The following is a 16,603-nucleotide window of genomic DNA, read 5'->3' as shown; positions in this document are numbered from 1 at the left end:
ATTCATGTATTCTTGGGCAAGTCATGTTCCTTCTCTGGCCCTGTATTTCCTCACATATAAAATTAGAAGGTTTGACTAGATGAACTCCAAGTTCACATTTAGCTCTAAATGTAATTATCTTAAATAGAGGGAGAAGAGGAAAGGAACAACAAAGAGAGTGATCTCAAGGAGATTACAGAAAGAGGAAGTGGAATAGGAGTACAAAGCCAAAAGTAAAATCTTAAAAATTAGTTCCTTAGAATATTCTATGCACAGTATAATAATGCAGAAATATATATCTATATACACCATATTTTCATATATTAATATAGAAAAATGTCCTTCTTCCCCTTGTGAAGGAAATAAAATATTTACTTCATGTAGATATAGCTATATATAGAGAGATAGAAATGTTTACATATTTAACATTCTTAAGTAGTACATATCCTCAATACATTAATTAAGAAGAATTTTTTAAATGTCTCCTATCTACTAGAAGCTCTTTTAGGTTTAGGATACAAACCCATTATATTCTGTAACACACACACTTATTAAAAAGACAACAGCTTTTGGAATATATGGGAGGGAAGAGAGAGGTGTCAAAGATAAGTTTGTCAATTAAGATAATTATACCTATGAATTGGATGGTCAGGAAATACTTATGATTTGAAATGCCAAGCAATGTGATAAACATCTGGACAATATTTGGGGTATTTCTAAGTTTTGAATTTCTCATGAGATAGTAAATGTAAATTCAGATTGCAAACTTAATTTCACTGTCTAAATGAAAGCTGATATCATCATTAACATTACTATTTACAAATTTTACTTTTCACATCAAGAAGTATGTAACCTAAGATCTATCATCTGTGTTTGACAGGTGCTCTAAGGCAACCTATTTTAACCAGTCTAATGGAAGATAGCTTTTACTATATTCCCAAATGCACATCTAAATTTTTCTTAATAGTCTCTTCTGAGGGCAAACCCCCTCACTCCTTTGGTAACCCCTCTAGACAACACAAATATCATGCTTAAATCTGCCTTATACTGTTATGGAAATGCTTGTTTTTTTTCATAAACTAAAAACAAAAGGAAAAAAAATGCATTCATTAGTTCTAATTTCAACATTCCACATAACAACCCTTCAAGTAGAAAAGTGGAGAAACTGATAGAATTGTAGGTAAAAGAATGGGGGTCAAATCCTGGCTCAGCTACATATTATCTGTATGACTTTGAATACATCATTCGATCTAATGGGTCTCAATTTCCTCATTTTTAAAATGACTAGTTTTAAACTGATGATTGCTAAGGAACCTTTTGAGTTCTCCTTCTATGAACCTAAATATTTAAAACAGTTATCTCTCTCCATGCCTTCTCTCCTTAAAGCTAAAAATTTTCAGTTCCTTTACCAAATCTTCAAATGATGTGATGCCAAGGCCCTTAATCATCCTGCAATGCCCTTCAAGATTACTCATGTAATTCCTTAAAGATGGTGATAAAAACTGAATTCAATATTCTAGATATGGTTTGCACAGTTAAATTTAGTAAATCTTTCCCAATGGTACTGGGGTGGGGATATAACAAGACAAAGAGTGGAAGAAAAGGAATTTGTTCTTTATTCAGGCTCTCTGGAGTCAAAACTCACTCACCATTTGCCTGGATCTGGTACATTTCATAGATTTTACTATATTCAAGAGGTATTGAGCTTGGTGAGAGACTTTTGGAAAGTGAAGTAGAGAACATGAAAAATATTTTATATTTTCTGTCAACATTAATTAGTCACCTCTGCTAATGGCAACAAATATGATAGATATTTAAACATAACTCCCCTAGAGAATGGGTAATATTTGTTGTGTTTTTCGTTTCTGTTTGAAAATAGAAACACTGATTGTTTCTCCTTAGTAAGATTTAGGTTTCTATGTTACTTACAGATATTACTATTATAAGTCTTTTCTTTTTAAATAAAAAATACAATAGATCCCTTTAAATACTTCTATAGCTTGCAAGATGTGAGGGGTCAAGACAGGTTAATTACAACTCTGAATAAAAATAAGGATTTCTATAATAATTTTAATATAAAATTGCTCTATTAACTATTATATCTGAGGTAGTTAGATATGCAATAGATAAGAATATAAAACTTGGAATCAGGTTTCAATTTCAATTCAGGAATCCAATTTTAAACCCTTACTAGCTTTGTGACACTAAGCAAGTCACTTAATCTGTCTGCCTCAGTTTCTTCAACTGTAAATTGGGAATAATAATATTACCTTAAATCCTAGAGTTGTTGTGAGGATTGTATGAGATAACATTTATAAAATACTTGACATAGTGCCTAGAAGTACTAAGCGCTATATAAATAATAGTTTTTAATATGATTTAACCAATGGATCAACTGATTTATCTGTATTTCCAGTGCTGTGAAGTCTGAAATGATTTGTGTAATGATAGTTTGGGGGACAGCTCATAGCTTCAGAGTCAAAGCTCTCTCTCTCTCTCTCTCTCTCTCGATTTGACTTTAACCAGGAGAAGATAGGAAATCAAAAGTCCAAACACATTCTTATTCTCAATTTAGTTATTGTCATGTGATCATTGAATTGAGAGGTAAAGAGAGCCAGAAAATCCATCTAACCCAAACCTTTCATTTTACAGATGAAACTGAAGATCAGAATAGTTAATTGACTTGCCTGAAGTCACAGAGGAAGAAAGGAGCAAAGTCGGGATTAAATCCCAGGATCTCTGGTTTCAGATCTATTGCTTTTCCCACTACACCATGCTGCCTTGGGTTTACAGTGGTTATATGGAAGAGATAAGATCTACTTAGGGTACAGTGGATTTTTTAAAGCTTTTACTGTTTCCAAGAATAAGGGTCTTCCAGTTTGTGACTCCCTTATGGAGTTTTTCATGAAACCAAAGGATGAATAACCTTATCATTTAATCTCAAACACTGTGTGCAAACTAAAAAATTGAGGACATAGCCCCGAAGTGAAATTAAGTGCATATTGCCAAATTTTAATCTCTTTTAAGAATACATAATGCACACAAATTCACTTAAAAACAAAGAATCACAGTCTTAAAATTGGAAGGGATCTTAAAAGTCATCAAGTTAAATCCAGAGCTGAAAAATTTATCTCCTTTTATATCAAAGTGTCAAGAAAGACAGGAACTATATCAGCATAGTTTTCTTATTTACAAAATGGGAACAATGTCAAATATAAATTAGATGACCTTAAAGGTTCAGTGCTACTTTGGATGTGTGATCCTATAAATTCCTCAAGTGGTCTACTCCAGCTTTAGCCATTGAGAATTACGAGGAGGTTTCCCCTTTCTATTTACATTAAATCTGCCTCTCTACAATTTTCACCCACAGTGCCTAATTATGTTATCTTGGCTCCAGATAAAGTAGGAGTCTAATTAACCCCTTATATAGTAGACTTACAAATGCCCGAAAACAAATATTTTGCCTCCCTTAAGTCTTCATTTTCATAAAATAAATACCATAATTTACCAATTTTGGTAAGAGACCTTAGGGTTCATATAGTATAATTGCCTTATTTTACTAATGAAGAAACAGACTGAGAGAATTGAAGTGATTTCCAAAGGTCACATCATAAATGACACAGTTGGAATTTGTACAAATTTCCTCTTTTTTTCCCAAATCTAGCATTTGTATACTAGTTGCCTACCTCAAGAGGCTCTCCAGATGATTAACTTTTTCTTCATTGATTAATGGAAAATTAAAGTAAAAAAAACTAAACAGAACAAAAAGCTCTCTACCTCCTAATTATCTGGGCCATACTATTAACTTTGTGAATAATGACAAGAAATGCAACGTTTGGGGGGAGGACACCAAATACCAATTTCATGTATGTCTAATCCTGCCTCTATGCAACTCAATATTTAAGGAAATTGAATACGAGCTTAAAACAATTTCCAAAGTTATATATTTTGCTATACCCTCCAAAAACTTACTTCTTATAAAATAGAAAGGACCTTCAATATCAATGTGTTACATCCCCTTGGTACAATGGAGAAAGTCCTGGTTTTAGAGTCAGAAGAACTGATCTTTATCACCATCTATCTTTATGATTTGAGGTCATCCATTTAGCCTTTCTCAGTTGTTTCATTGATAAACAGATTGGACTCGATAAGCCCCAAATCCCTTCTTATTTCTATTTCTATGATCCCTTATTTTATAGTTAAGGAAACTGAGTCAGAGAGAATTTAAGTGACCCATACAAGACATTTATGAGCATTTATTTCTTTCTTATCCCCTCCATTAGATTACAGATATGCTTTGACCCAAGGGTTCTGTACAAATGATCAGTCCTGATATAATCAGGTAGAAAATTCCCCAAATAATGATGAAAAATTAAACATACTTTTTTTTAATTAAGCATCTATGAAATGCAGAGACCTGTGTTGAATGATGGAAGAAATCTGGTTTTAGATAAGCAATAAATAAGCTTCATAGGGTTTAAAGCTAGAAAAAGGATAAGATATTTACACAAATGGTTAAAATAAGCAATACATGATAAATGCATTAGAGAGCTATAAAATAAAGGGCTATGTGGAATTGAAGGATGAATAATAATAATAATAATAATAATAATAATAAAAATAATGAAACATTTATAAAGTATTTACTTTGTTTCAGGTCCTGGGCTAAGCAATTTACAATTGTTATATCATTTAGTCCTCACAATAGCTAGGAGATAAGTGCTGTTACTTACTCTTTTTTACAGATGAGGAAACTGAAGCAAGCAGAAGACAAATGACTTGCCAAATGACTTGCCTAAGGTCATACAGTTAGTAAGTGTCTAAGTTTGAATTTGAATTCAGAAAGTGGCAAATCAGTTATACCTTAAACAATAGGTAAGGATCCAATAGGTAGCAGTAGGTTTGGAGCAAAGGGAAAAGGAGGAAGACAAAATTTATGCATAGAGAAGCCTATAAATGGTTCTGACTGCCTATCATCAAAGTAGTAGGAGCAAGTGAATTCAAATAATTTTTTTGATAGAAAAGTTTCATGCTTATTGTTAGGTTTGGGAATTCTAAGTATGATATACTATTTGCTTTATTACAATCTGATTATTCCACAAAAGCAGCAAAGATACTAGAATCATCTAAGAAAATTAAGTAAAAAAAATTATAAATTTGCTAAAAATCTATGGTACACAGTATATGCTAGTACCAAAGTAATTACACCCGAATTCCTTCCTGCACCTTACTCAAAAAAAAAAAAAAAATGGTTGATTCAATCACAATGATAAAACTAACTACCTGATTGCTCCTTCAGAATGATATTCTGAAGAGCCACCAGGAAAGCAAGAATATTGAATGAGAAATTTTTACTGCTTTAGAGCTTCTGATGAGGAAAAAAAACCCCATTTAGTTTTTACTGAAATTGCTTTGCCATTGCTGTGTAGATGAGTATATCAGAATTTTTTTACTTAAGTATACAACCTTAGACATTTGCCAGTTGGACTACGGACAATTCACTCAACCTTTCTTTCCCTCATTTTCCTCATCTGTAAAATGAGGAATTAGCATTTTTTCTACAGGATTGTTATGAGAATCAAATATATAGCATAGTGATTTGTCAATCTTCCATACATTGTATAAAAACTAGTCTTAGTATTATTATTATTATCTCTTTCTATATAGATACAGCTTAATTTTAAAATCTGTATCACAGTACAGTAAATTTAAAAGAGATGTGAGCAATCATCTAACCCAATATCCTAGTTTTAGAGGGGAAGAAATTAAGTTCTAACCCTCTGAGTGACTTTTCCAAGGTCAACCAACTTGTGAGTAATAAAGCTAGAACTGAACTCAAAGCCTTCTAAATCCAAGTCTTGAGCTCTTTGTACTAGACCTACAACATGGTGTTACATGTTCAAGAAATTATTCTTGAAACAGCTCCAGATATTTCAAGATGATTAATGGCTGTTAAACCCTCAGTGATCAGTGTTGTTATCCTAACAAATGTTAGCATGATTCCCATCTTTTCCCTATTACTCCCAAAAAAGACCGAGGTGATTAAGATGTGTATCCTTTTAACAAAATTTATTTAATTAATGCTTATAGATGAGTTCAGAAGATGAAATTCTCTGTTTTAGATTTTTTGTTTGTTCTATAACTTTAATTAGCATCTTTAAAGATTGCAACAATTGCAAAAGGTTAAAGCTTTTTGTACAAAAAATGCATTGCAGAAAGCATACTGACTAAAATACTTAATGATTCTTCATAATTTCTAGTACAGATATTCCCATTTATCTGAGGTTCTGCTTAAAGTAAAAGTTAAGATATGCTTATATATTTGTGACCAAATGTACCCACATTTCAGGATCTACTCCTGAATTAGAATTCAAAATAAAATTTATTAATTTAGCAAAGCATTCTTTTTATTTCTTTATGTTTATAACTAAACAAACCTCAATAGAGAAAGTACTATAGTTTAACATGTTTTTTTGTGAAATGGGACAGTTTACCTTTAAACTTGAACCTAAGTTACCTATGGGATCCTGGGAAATCACTTAACTTCCCTGGTCTTGAGTTAGCATCTCCTTAAAATGAAGAAGTTGAAACAACTGACTTCCTAGTTCATTTCCAACTTTTGTCAGTGTATGATTCTATGATTCTATAGTGTATACTGGGAGATAGAAAAGGGATAAATTATAAAATATCAACAATTAATTCTTTTTCCTATGACAGAGAGAGAGAGAGAGAGAGAGAGAGAGAGAGAGAGAGAGAGAGAGAGAGAGAGAGAGATTACCAGAAAAGCACGTCCTCTACAAATGGAGCTGAGCAGAGATTTAGACATTCAAGGGATAAATCAGGGCCAAGCACTATTTTGAGAATGTGTAAATATATACACACAAACATATATGTATATACCCTTATGAATACACTCATTTGCACATAACCCATACATATAGAAATACATGTACATATACCTACACACAAATACATACAAATTCATATTTATATACATATAATCCATGTAAGAAGCCATCCACATGTGTGTGTATGTGTGTGTATAGGAGTATATATCTTTATATATGGATGTGTATATATTATATATATATACATAAATTCACACCAATATTATCTATATATACATATAAATATACATCACTATTATTTAATGTGTATCAATGCCCATTTGTTACAATCATCAGTGAGTATTTATAAAATCTATATTAGTTCCTGTTCATTTGAAGGAGCAAAGAATGATATATTTTAAAAATAAATGAATGAATAAACAAAAAATAAATAAGACTGTCCCAGAATCATACAAACTTTGAATTAGCAGGGACTTCAGAGGGCTACTTCAAAACCTTATAGAATGGTCAGCCCCAAGACAGAACTCTCCAGATTTCTCTTGAAGACCTCCAAATAGGGCTGAATCATTATATCCTGAGTCAGTCCATTCTACCTTTGGATGATTCTAATGATCAGAAAGATTGTAATATGAATATAAATCTGCCTCTGCAACTTCAACCCAGAGCTCTGAGTTTTTGCCCTGTGGGGCCAAGCAGAACTAGTCTAATCCCTCTCTCACATGACAACTTTTCAAATATTTGAAGACAGCTCTTCTGTTTCCCCTAAATCATTTCTTCCTCAGGCTAAACACTCCTAGTTACTGCAACCAAATCCTCTCATTTCATGGAATTCAAAGTCCTTCACCACTGATTGCCTCCCTCTGGTTGGTGAAAAGTGATTTTTCATAAAGTCATCTAATATGGGGATCCTATAGATATTCCATATATTGTTTTGTTCTTTACCATTCTCAGTATTTTGTTGATCCTTTCCTGTTTCATACTTTAAACTGTTAATCAGTGAGTTGAAAACATAGTCAGAATGTTGTAGTGGAAAGAAAGTACAATGGTTAGGGTATCAAAAGATCAACCAGAGTTCTAGTCCTTACTCTATTATTAAAGAACTCTGACCATGAAAAATTACCTTTTTCTTAGCTGGAGCTAAGTCTTCACATATATAAAATGAGGATGTGGAACTAAATGATCTCAAAGTTCTATAATTTTACTAGTTAACATCTCCTCAGTAATTAGGACAAGATGGAGATGCAGTGTAGGTGCCAGGGAGGAGACCTCAGGAGTGATCAAAAGGGCACTATTTAATTTCACCTCTTTAATTTTGCCTCAGGACATCATTAGACAAAAATATTAAGGGTTTTTCATAACTTTGGTAGTAAAATGTCACTAAGATTTCATTCTATATGCTGCCTTTCAGTGGTAAAGTTTAATAGTTTAGTACAAAATGAATTCCATTGCTCCTCCATCCTAAAGATTACCACAAATTACTACAAAATCCAAGTCCAAATAGCAATACATTTCCCAAGGGAATGTTTTCTTCAGTGATGAAATGTTCCCACCAGAAATCTTTTAGTCAGTCTTGAAATATATCTAAGCTCCCAGTTCCCCCACCCCAACTTCTTTTTCTACAGAGCCTGGATTAATGGTTCCCCAAATGGTAATTCCCTGACTTCTTTGAAAACTTTGGTGAAGGAAATGTGGCTTTGTGCAAATTATTTTCAGTCCCTAAACCTCTACAAAAGAAGAGTCTGTTTAATGTATTCATTGGAGGAATTATTTCAGCTCCATTTCATTCCTTCATTATAACAGGGGACAAAGGGAACAAAAAGTGATTTGCACTCAAGAATTTGCAGCATGAAATGTCTGTTAAACAAAACCACCAGCAACCAACATCTTGAACAGACATTTGTAAGGAAGGAGGTACATTTGTAAATCACGCACACGCCTACACTTGACCCATAGGCTTCTGACAAGGGAACAAGTCAATATGGTTGCATCAAAAGGAGTGACAAAAACCCAGAAGAGAAGAAACACACCATAGAACTTAATATGGCTGCTAAGCAACACTGACACCCCCCACCACTAGCAAAACCAATCCATGACATGAAATTCAAAAACAATCCATAGCCTGTGGGAAAGAAAGATATATTTAGGCTGAAGTAATGAAATCAGAACTGTAATTGAGCTTAAATCTCCTCATTAGTTAAGGTGACCCAAACTCATAATTATTAAATGAGGTAGTGGTACCCTGATCTTCCAGTTTTTCCTAGGGTTATACAAGGTCCTTCACCATTAGCTTAAATCAAATCAGTGGAAGAATCTGAGTTCTCAAAATCAAAAGTGTTTTACTGAACTTTTGGCTAGGTTTACACACACCCAGAGCAGTGGAACCTTCTCAGGACTGTTACAACTCTAAGTTTCATTCAAATTAATCAGTCATAATTTGTTACATGAATGAATTTTCTAGGCTTCTGCTGGACACATGGATATACAGATGGAGAGCAGCTGATCAGTTTGAGTGAAATCTCAAAAGCATCTGCCACTATACCTGTAGGTATGGCTTGAATAACTTATTAAAAAGTTTTTCTGCCTAAAACTATAGGTAGGTTTAGATCAAGTCTGATTTGCATGTCTCTACTTTTTCTTATTTGCCGGAGAATGGAAAAAGAGAAATGATATTATTAGAATATACAACAGAATAGTCCTGATGTTCAGTCTTTAAAAGCAAACTATTCATTGTCATCTGTTATGTAAGAAAATCTCAGAGTGATAAGGTTTTTATTCTATTCATAGTCATGCTTTTATAAATTTTCTTGCAATCTTTCAGTTTCACCTTCATTTTCCAATATATTTCTCATCTCCACTGACAATGGCAATAACTGTTATAACAACAAATAAAAAAGAAGAGGCAGCTAGGTGGTGCAGTAGATAGAGCACCAGCCCTGAAGTCAAGAAGACCTGAGTTCAAATCCAGCCTCAAACACTTAGTAATTACCTAGCTGTGTGGCCTTGGGCAAGTCACTTAACCCCATTGCCTTGCAAAAAAAAAATCTAAAAAAAGATCTAAACCATGAGAGGGGAAGCCAAGAGGTAAAGTACAAGCAGCAAACCAGGGGAACTGTTAACATTCCCCTCAAAACAACTTTAAAAATACTCCTCAAAATTTTTTTTGGAATAGCAGAGCCAACCAAAGGTCAGAGTGAGACATTTTCTTAGCCTAAGACAGCCTGGGAGGTTGTTAGGACAGGTCTGTGACACAGGAGTGGGTCCTAGGCTACAGCATTAGCAGCATCTTTGGAGATGACTGCAATAGCCATAGCATCAGGAGTTTCAGGAAGTCTCAGATCAGATATAGTCAGGGATGGAGGTTTGGGATCAAAAAAATGCATCAGAAAGAGATTACAGGGGATCCTTCGCTGGCATTGGGTGCATCTAGCACTGATAGGCAATTGCCCATATGCAATTCTAGGTCACAGTTAAAGGTTGAGGAGAGCACTTCTGGAGTGATCTAACCATAGTTCAGAGTTCCTAAATCAAGGAGATACTACTGCAAACAGACAGAAAGAAAAATTTCCAATATCAAGGAAACTGCATTTTGCTAAAATGTACCATTGGAGACAATGAAGTACTAGCATAAATTTTCATAGCAGACTTCTTGTTTTTTTAATTTTTATTTCAAATTCTCTCCCTCAGAATTTCTTCAATGAGGGAAGAACAAATATACACATACATTCAGTTGGATAGAGAAATATATTTAACCCAATAAGAGTTATGAGTCAGTCACAGGGAAGCAGGGATTCAAGACAAAGTTCCAGAGCAAAGAGGATCACTAGCACTTCTGGCAGCAAAAGAGTAAGGGATCTTATCACAGTTCTAGGGCCAAGAAGAGCATTAGCGCTACTATTTGTGACTGTGGGAGAACAGAGGACATATCTGGGTAAAGACCAGTGACCACAACTCTCTCTGGATCACATAGTCTTGGAATAATCAAAAACTTGCAGACCTCCCCCCCCACACACAATTAGTTCTGAAAATAGAAGAATAGGAAAAAAGTTTACTCCAAGGCACAGTGCCTCCCAACCTGCAGGCAAGCAGGCCCCATCTTTAACATAAAGTTCAAAGTTAAGAAATACTCTGGGGAAGTGAGCAAAGAACAACAAAACTTATACATAAAAATACATTATGGTAACAAGGAAAACCAACCCAATCTCAGAAGAAGACAACAAAGTGAAAAAGAACTAGAAGCAAACCCTCAAAGAAAAAACGCTAATTGAACCGAAGTACAGGAATTCCTAGAAGACTTAAAGAAATCAGAGTGGCAGAGGAAAAATTGGGAAAAGAAATGAAAGTGATTCAGGAAAATTGCAAAAAAGATTAACAGCTTAGGAATAGAGGAACAAAAACATAGAAGAAAATAATACCTTAAAAAAAAGAATTGGTCTAATAGTAAGAAAAGCATTAAAAATTCACTGAAGGAAGAAAATTCCTTAAAAAGTAGAATTGGTCAAGTTGGAAAAAAAATAGAAAAGTTCACTGAGGAAAATAATTCCTTAAAAAGCAAGTGGAAGCTAATGAGTTCATGAGACATCATGAAACAATAAAATGAAGTCAAAATAATGGGGGAAAGAGGAGAAAATGTTTATTATCTCATTGAAAAAGCAACTGACTTAGAAAATAGAACAAGGAGAAAGGATTTAAGAATTATTTGGACTACTTGAAAGCCATAATTGAAAAAAAGAACCTAGGCATCATATTGCAAAAAAAAATATTTAAAAGAAAACTACCTCAATTATTTAGATTCAGTGGTTAAAGTACAAATTGTGAAACAATACACCAATCACCTTCTGAAAGAGATGACTAAATGAAAATTCCAAGGAATAATAGAACCATATTTCAGAGTTCCAAAATCAAGGAGAAACTACTGCAAGCAGACAGAAAAATTTCCAATATCAAGATCACACAAGATTTAGCACCTTCCATGTTAAAGGAGCAAAGAGCTTAGAATGTGATATTTGGAAGGCAAAGGAGGTAGGATTATATCTAAGAATATCCTACCCATCAAAACTGAGTACAATCTTTCAGGGTAATATGAATATTTAATGAAATAGAGGAAGGTTAAACATATCTGATGAAAAGTTAGAAGCTGAATAGAAAATGTCTCATACAAATAGAAGACTTAGGAGAAGCAAAAGAGACTCAATAAAGTTAAACTGTTTACATTCCCATATGTAACTCTTAAGAAATTTTTTTTTATTAAAAAAAGTTAGAAAGACAGAGGGTATGAATATGAGTTGATTACGTTGGGATGACCTCCAAAAACAAGTGCAAAGGAGAGATGCACTGGAAGAAGGTAGAAGGGAGAGCTAAAATGGATAGTGGGAAGAGAAAAAAAAAGGGGGAATGAGCAATGTTTAAACCCCCCTCTCATCAGAATTGTTTCAATGAGCGAAGAACAAATAAATATACACATACATTCAGTTGGATAGAGAAATCTGTTTAACCCAATAAGAGATATGGGGCAGGGGATGACAAAAGAGAAGGTAGATTATAGGAGTCAATAGTCAGAAGAAAAACAGATTTTTGAGGAGGATCAAGGCAAAAAGGGGAGACAGAGCAGGATAAACAGGAGGAAAAAAGATGAAAGAAAATGCACAGTCACCATAACTGTAAATGTAAATGGGATAAACTCACTCACAAAATGGAAGTGGGTAGAATGAAATTAAAAAATACAATTTCACAATATATTGTTTTTAAGAGACGTGCTTGAAAAAAAAGAAATACAAGTTAAGATTAAGGATTGGGGGAAAAATTGTAAAACTCAAAATAAATAAAACCTTTCTAAGATTTAAAAAAAAGAATTCAAGTAGAATCTATAATGTTTTGGCTCAAATAACAAACATGGGGTAGTGATCATGATCTCAGACAAAACAAGCAAAAGTAAGCCTAATTAAAAGATAAAATCAAGGAAACTACATTTTGCTAAAATATACTGTTAGAGACAATGAAGTACTAGCAAAAATTTTCATAGCAGATTTCTTGGTTTTTTTTAACTTTTAATTTCAAATTCTCTCCCTCAATCCCTTCCCTCCCCAGATGTAGTCTATACATTTGAAGACATACAAAACCAATTTCTACACTAGACATATTGGGAAGGAAAATGCAAAAAAACCAAGAAAAATAAAAAGATGTTTTTACAGTATGCTTTGATCTTCATTCAGATTCTATGAGTTCCTTCTCTGGAGGTGGATAGCATTTTTCACAAATATGTCCTTTAGAATCACCTTGATTCTCTGTATTGCTGAGAATATCAATGTTGATCACCACAACGATCACAACTGATGATCAACAATATTGCTGTTATTATATAAAGTGTTCTCTTGGTTCTGCTCACTTCCCTTAGCAGCAATTTATGGTAGTATTTTCAGGTTTTTTCTGAAAGTGTCCTGCTCATAATTTCTTAAAACACTATAGTATTTCATCACAATCATATGTTACAACTTGTTCAGCTGTTCTCCAATTGAAAGACATCCCTTCAATCTCCAATTCTTTTTCAGCACAAAAACAACTGTTTTAAATATTTTTCTACATGTAGATTCTTTTCTTTTCAAAAAAGAATCTCTTTGGAATACAGACCTCATTTAAGAATAACATTGTGAGGGGTGGAGCCAAGATGGTGGCATGAAGACAGCATTTCCCAGGAACTCCTTCCCCCCAAAACTCCAAAAGCCAACAAATTATGACTCTAGCCAAAATTTGGAGGAATGGAACCCACAGAAAGACTGAGTGATACATTTTCCTAGTCCAAGATAACTTAGAAGTTCTATGGGAAAGGTGTGTTTCACCAAGACCAGGGGTTGGAAATAAGTTGTGGCCACAGAGCAGCCCAGCACAGCCCAGAGATCACCAGCAACAGCTTGAAGGGGTGGTGAGAGAACTCTGCTACACCAGAATGAGTGTGGAGTTAGGAACACCAGCTGCAGAATCTACCACAAGAATCTGGAGAAAGCAGACTGCACTCCCAGAGACAGTAAGGGAAGTCTGCAGAGATTTCTCTGTGCTCCCTCAGAGTAGGACTCTGCTGCTAGCAGAGTTGCAATTTGGGCTTCCATACTAAATTGCCAAGCTGGATCCTTCCTTATAGCTCCAGGGCAGAGGGAAGTATTGGGGGTCATCTACATACCAAAGCACAGGCAAAAGAGCATAAGACCTTGGAGGAATAAAGGTCCCAGTTGGGTGACCCCCCTCAAAAAAAACCTCCAAAGCCTTGGAAGTGCTGTCTTGGGCTGAGGAAATAAGTAAACAACAGAAAAAGAGGGATCTGATCATAAAAAATTTCTTTAGTCCCATGGAAGATCAAAACAAATACTCAGATGATGAGAAAATCGAAGCTTCTGTATCCAAAACCTCCAAGAGAAATAGAAAACCACCTCAGACTAAGGATGAGATTAAAAAAAAACAATTGAAAAGCAATTAAGGGAGATGGAGGGAAAATTGGGAGGAGAAATGAGAGAGAGAAATGTAGAAAAATCATGAAAACCAAATCAGCAGCTTGGTGAAAGATATACAAAAAAATAATGAAGAAACTAATATGTTTAAAAACCAGTTTAGGCCTAATGGAAAAAAGCAAAACAGAAGGCAAATGAGGAGAATGCATTAAAAATGGCAGAATTGGCCAGCTGGAAAAGGTGATAAAAAAGCTCTCTGAAGGAAATAAGTCATTTAAATGCAGAATGGAACTAAAGGAAGCTGATGACTTTGCAAGAAATCAGGAAGAAATAAAACTCTTCCAAAAAAGCCAATAATTAGAAGAAGATGTGAAATATCTCACTGGATAAACAACTGACCTCAAAACCAGATCCAGAAGAAATAATTTAAAAATTATTGGGCTATCTGAAAGGCACAATCAGCAAAAGAGTCTAGACTTCATTTTTCAAGAAATAATACAGCAACATTGCCCTGAGATCCTAGAAGCACAAGGTAAGATAGAAACTGAGGGAATTCACTGGTCATCTCCTGAAAGAGATACCAAAAGAAAAACTTCCAGGAATACTATAGCTAAACTCCAAAACTCCCAAGTCAAAGAGAAAATACTAAAAGCTGCTAGAAACAAACAATTCAATTACTGTGGCTCTACAGTCAGGATTATACAGAATCTGGTGGCATCTACATTAAGGGCTTGTAGGGATTGGAATATATATTCTGGAAGGCAAAAGATCTTGGTTTACAACTGAGTATCAACTACCCAGCAAAACTGAACATCCTCTTTCAGGGGAAAAGATGGACTTTTAATGAAATGGGGGACTATCAAGCTTTCCTATTGAAACAACTAGAGCTGAACAGAAAGTTTGATCTCCAAGGACTCTGGTGAACCATAGAGAAGGGGTGGAAGAGAAGGACTAACTATGAGGAACTTGATATTGAATTGTTTGTATTCCTGCATGGGAAGAAGATATTGATAACTCATATGAGTTTTCTCATTTATAAGAGCTGTTAGAAGGAGCATATATAGACAGGATATAGGAAGGAGCAGAATATAATGGTATAATATAGTAAAAAGATGGAGTTAATGGGTGATAAAGGAAAGTACTGGGAGGAAGGGAAAGGAGATGAAGAAAAAACTAAGAAATTTCACATAAGAGTCAAAAAAAAAGCTTTTTCAATGGAGGGGAAAGGGGAAAGGCAAGGGGGAATGAGTGAGCCTTCATTCTCAGCAGGAATGGCTCAGAGAGAGGAAATAACATACACACTTAATATGGTGAGGAAATCTATCTTACCCTGGAGAAGAATGGGAGGAAAGGGATGGGATGAGGGGAAGGGGGAATAGGTGATAGAAGAGATGGAAGATCGAGGGAGAGGGTACTCAGATACAACACAATTTTGGACAGAGCCAGGTTGAAAGGAGAGAGAGAGAGAATAGAATAAATGAGAGTGGAGGAATAGCATGGTGGTACAGCTAGTATTGGCAACTGTGGGAAAAAATATTGAAGCAACTTCTCTGGTAAACTTACAATAAAGAAAGCAACTCACCCCAGAGACAGAGCCATTGGAATCTGAACACAGACTGAATTACATTTTTGTTTTATTTTCTCTATATATATTCTTGAGGTTTCTCATCTTCTTGGTGGGGGAAGGAGGGAATGAGAGTTTATTCTTATATTCTTATAACACATTGAATTTTGATCAATGTATAGCATGGAAACAATATAAAGATTATCAGACAGCCTTGTGTGGGGGGGAGGGGAGGTTGGGGAAAAATTATAAAATTCAAAACCTTACAGAAAATGATAGGTAGATACTACTATCATATAGAATTGGAATACAAATAAAATGTCAATTAAAAAAACAATAACATTGTGAGATGGTCAATCCTGATGGATGCAGCTACTCTCTGTCAGAGAGCTAGGACAACACTATTAGCCCAGCTATGGACAATGCTATCCCCATCCAGGGGAAGAAAACAAAACAAAAAAAAATCCTTCAGAATCTTATGAGCACTATATTTACTTTTTAAAAATATCTCTTATGTATTTCTTTCCCTTAATCCTAATTCCTCATATTGAAAATGACTAATCTGTAAACATGTTTAACACAAATGTGTATATACAATATTAACCTGACTATTCATTGCTGAGAGGAGGGGGGTGGGAAGGGAGGGTGGAAGGAAATTTTAAAACCTAAAAAATATACATACACATATGGACAAATGTCGAAAAACTTTCATAATTATGTATTTGGAAAAACTAAATATCAATTTTAGAAAAAGGAATGCAGACCTTGTCTTCCCA

At 34.4% G+C, this 16,603-nt stretch overlaps 1 protein-coding gene across 4 annotated transcripts in view; it reads right to left on the bottom strand.

Moving 5' to 3' along the window:
• The window catches only part of ADAMTSL1 (ADAMTS like 1), a 1,134,116-nt gene that overhangs the window by 837,762 nt on the left and 279,751 nt on the right, over nucleotides 1-16,603 (bottom strand). The window lies entirely within an intron of this gene.

Source organism: Macrotis lagotis, chromosome 8 (assembly GCF_037893015.1).
Source record: "Macrotis lagotis isolate mMagLag1 chromosome 8, bilby.v1.9.chrom.fasta, whole genome shotgun sequence".
Classification (NCBI taxonomy): domain Eukaryota; kingdom Metazoa; phylum Chordata; class Mammalia; order Peramelemorphia; family Peramelidae; genus Macrotis; species Macrotis lagotis.
The sequence above is the reverse complement of the archived record's forward strand: the minus strand, read 5'-3'. Positions and strand labels throughout refer to the sequence as shown.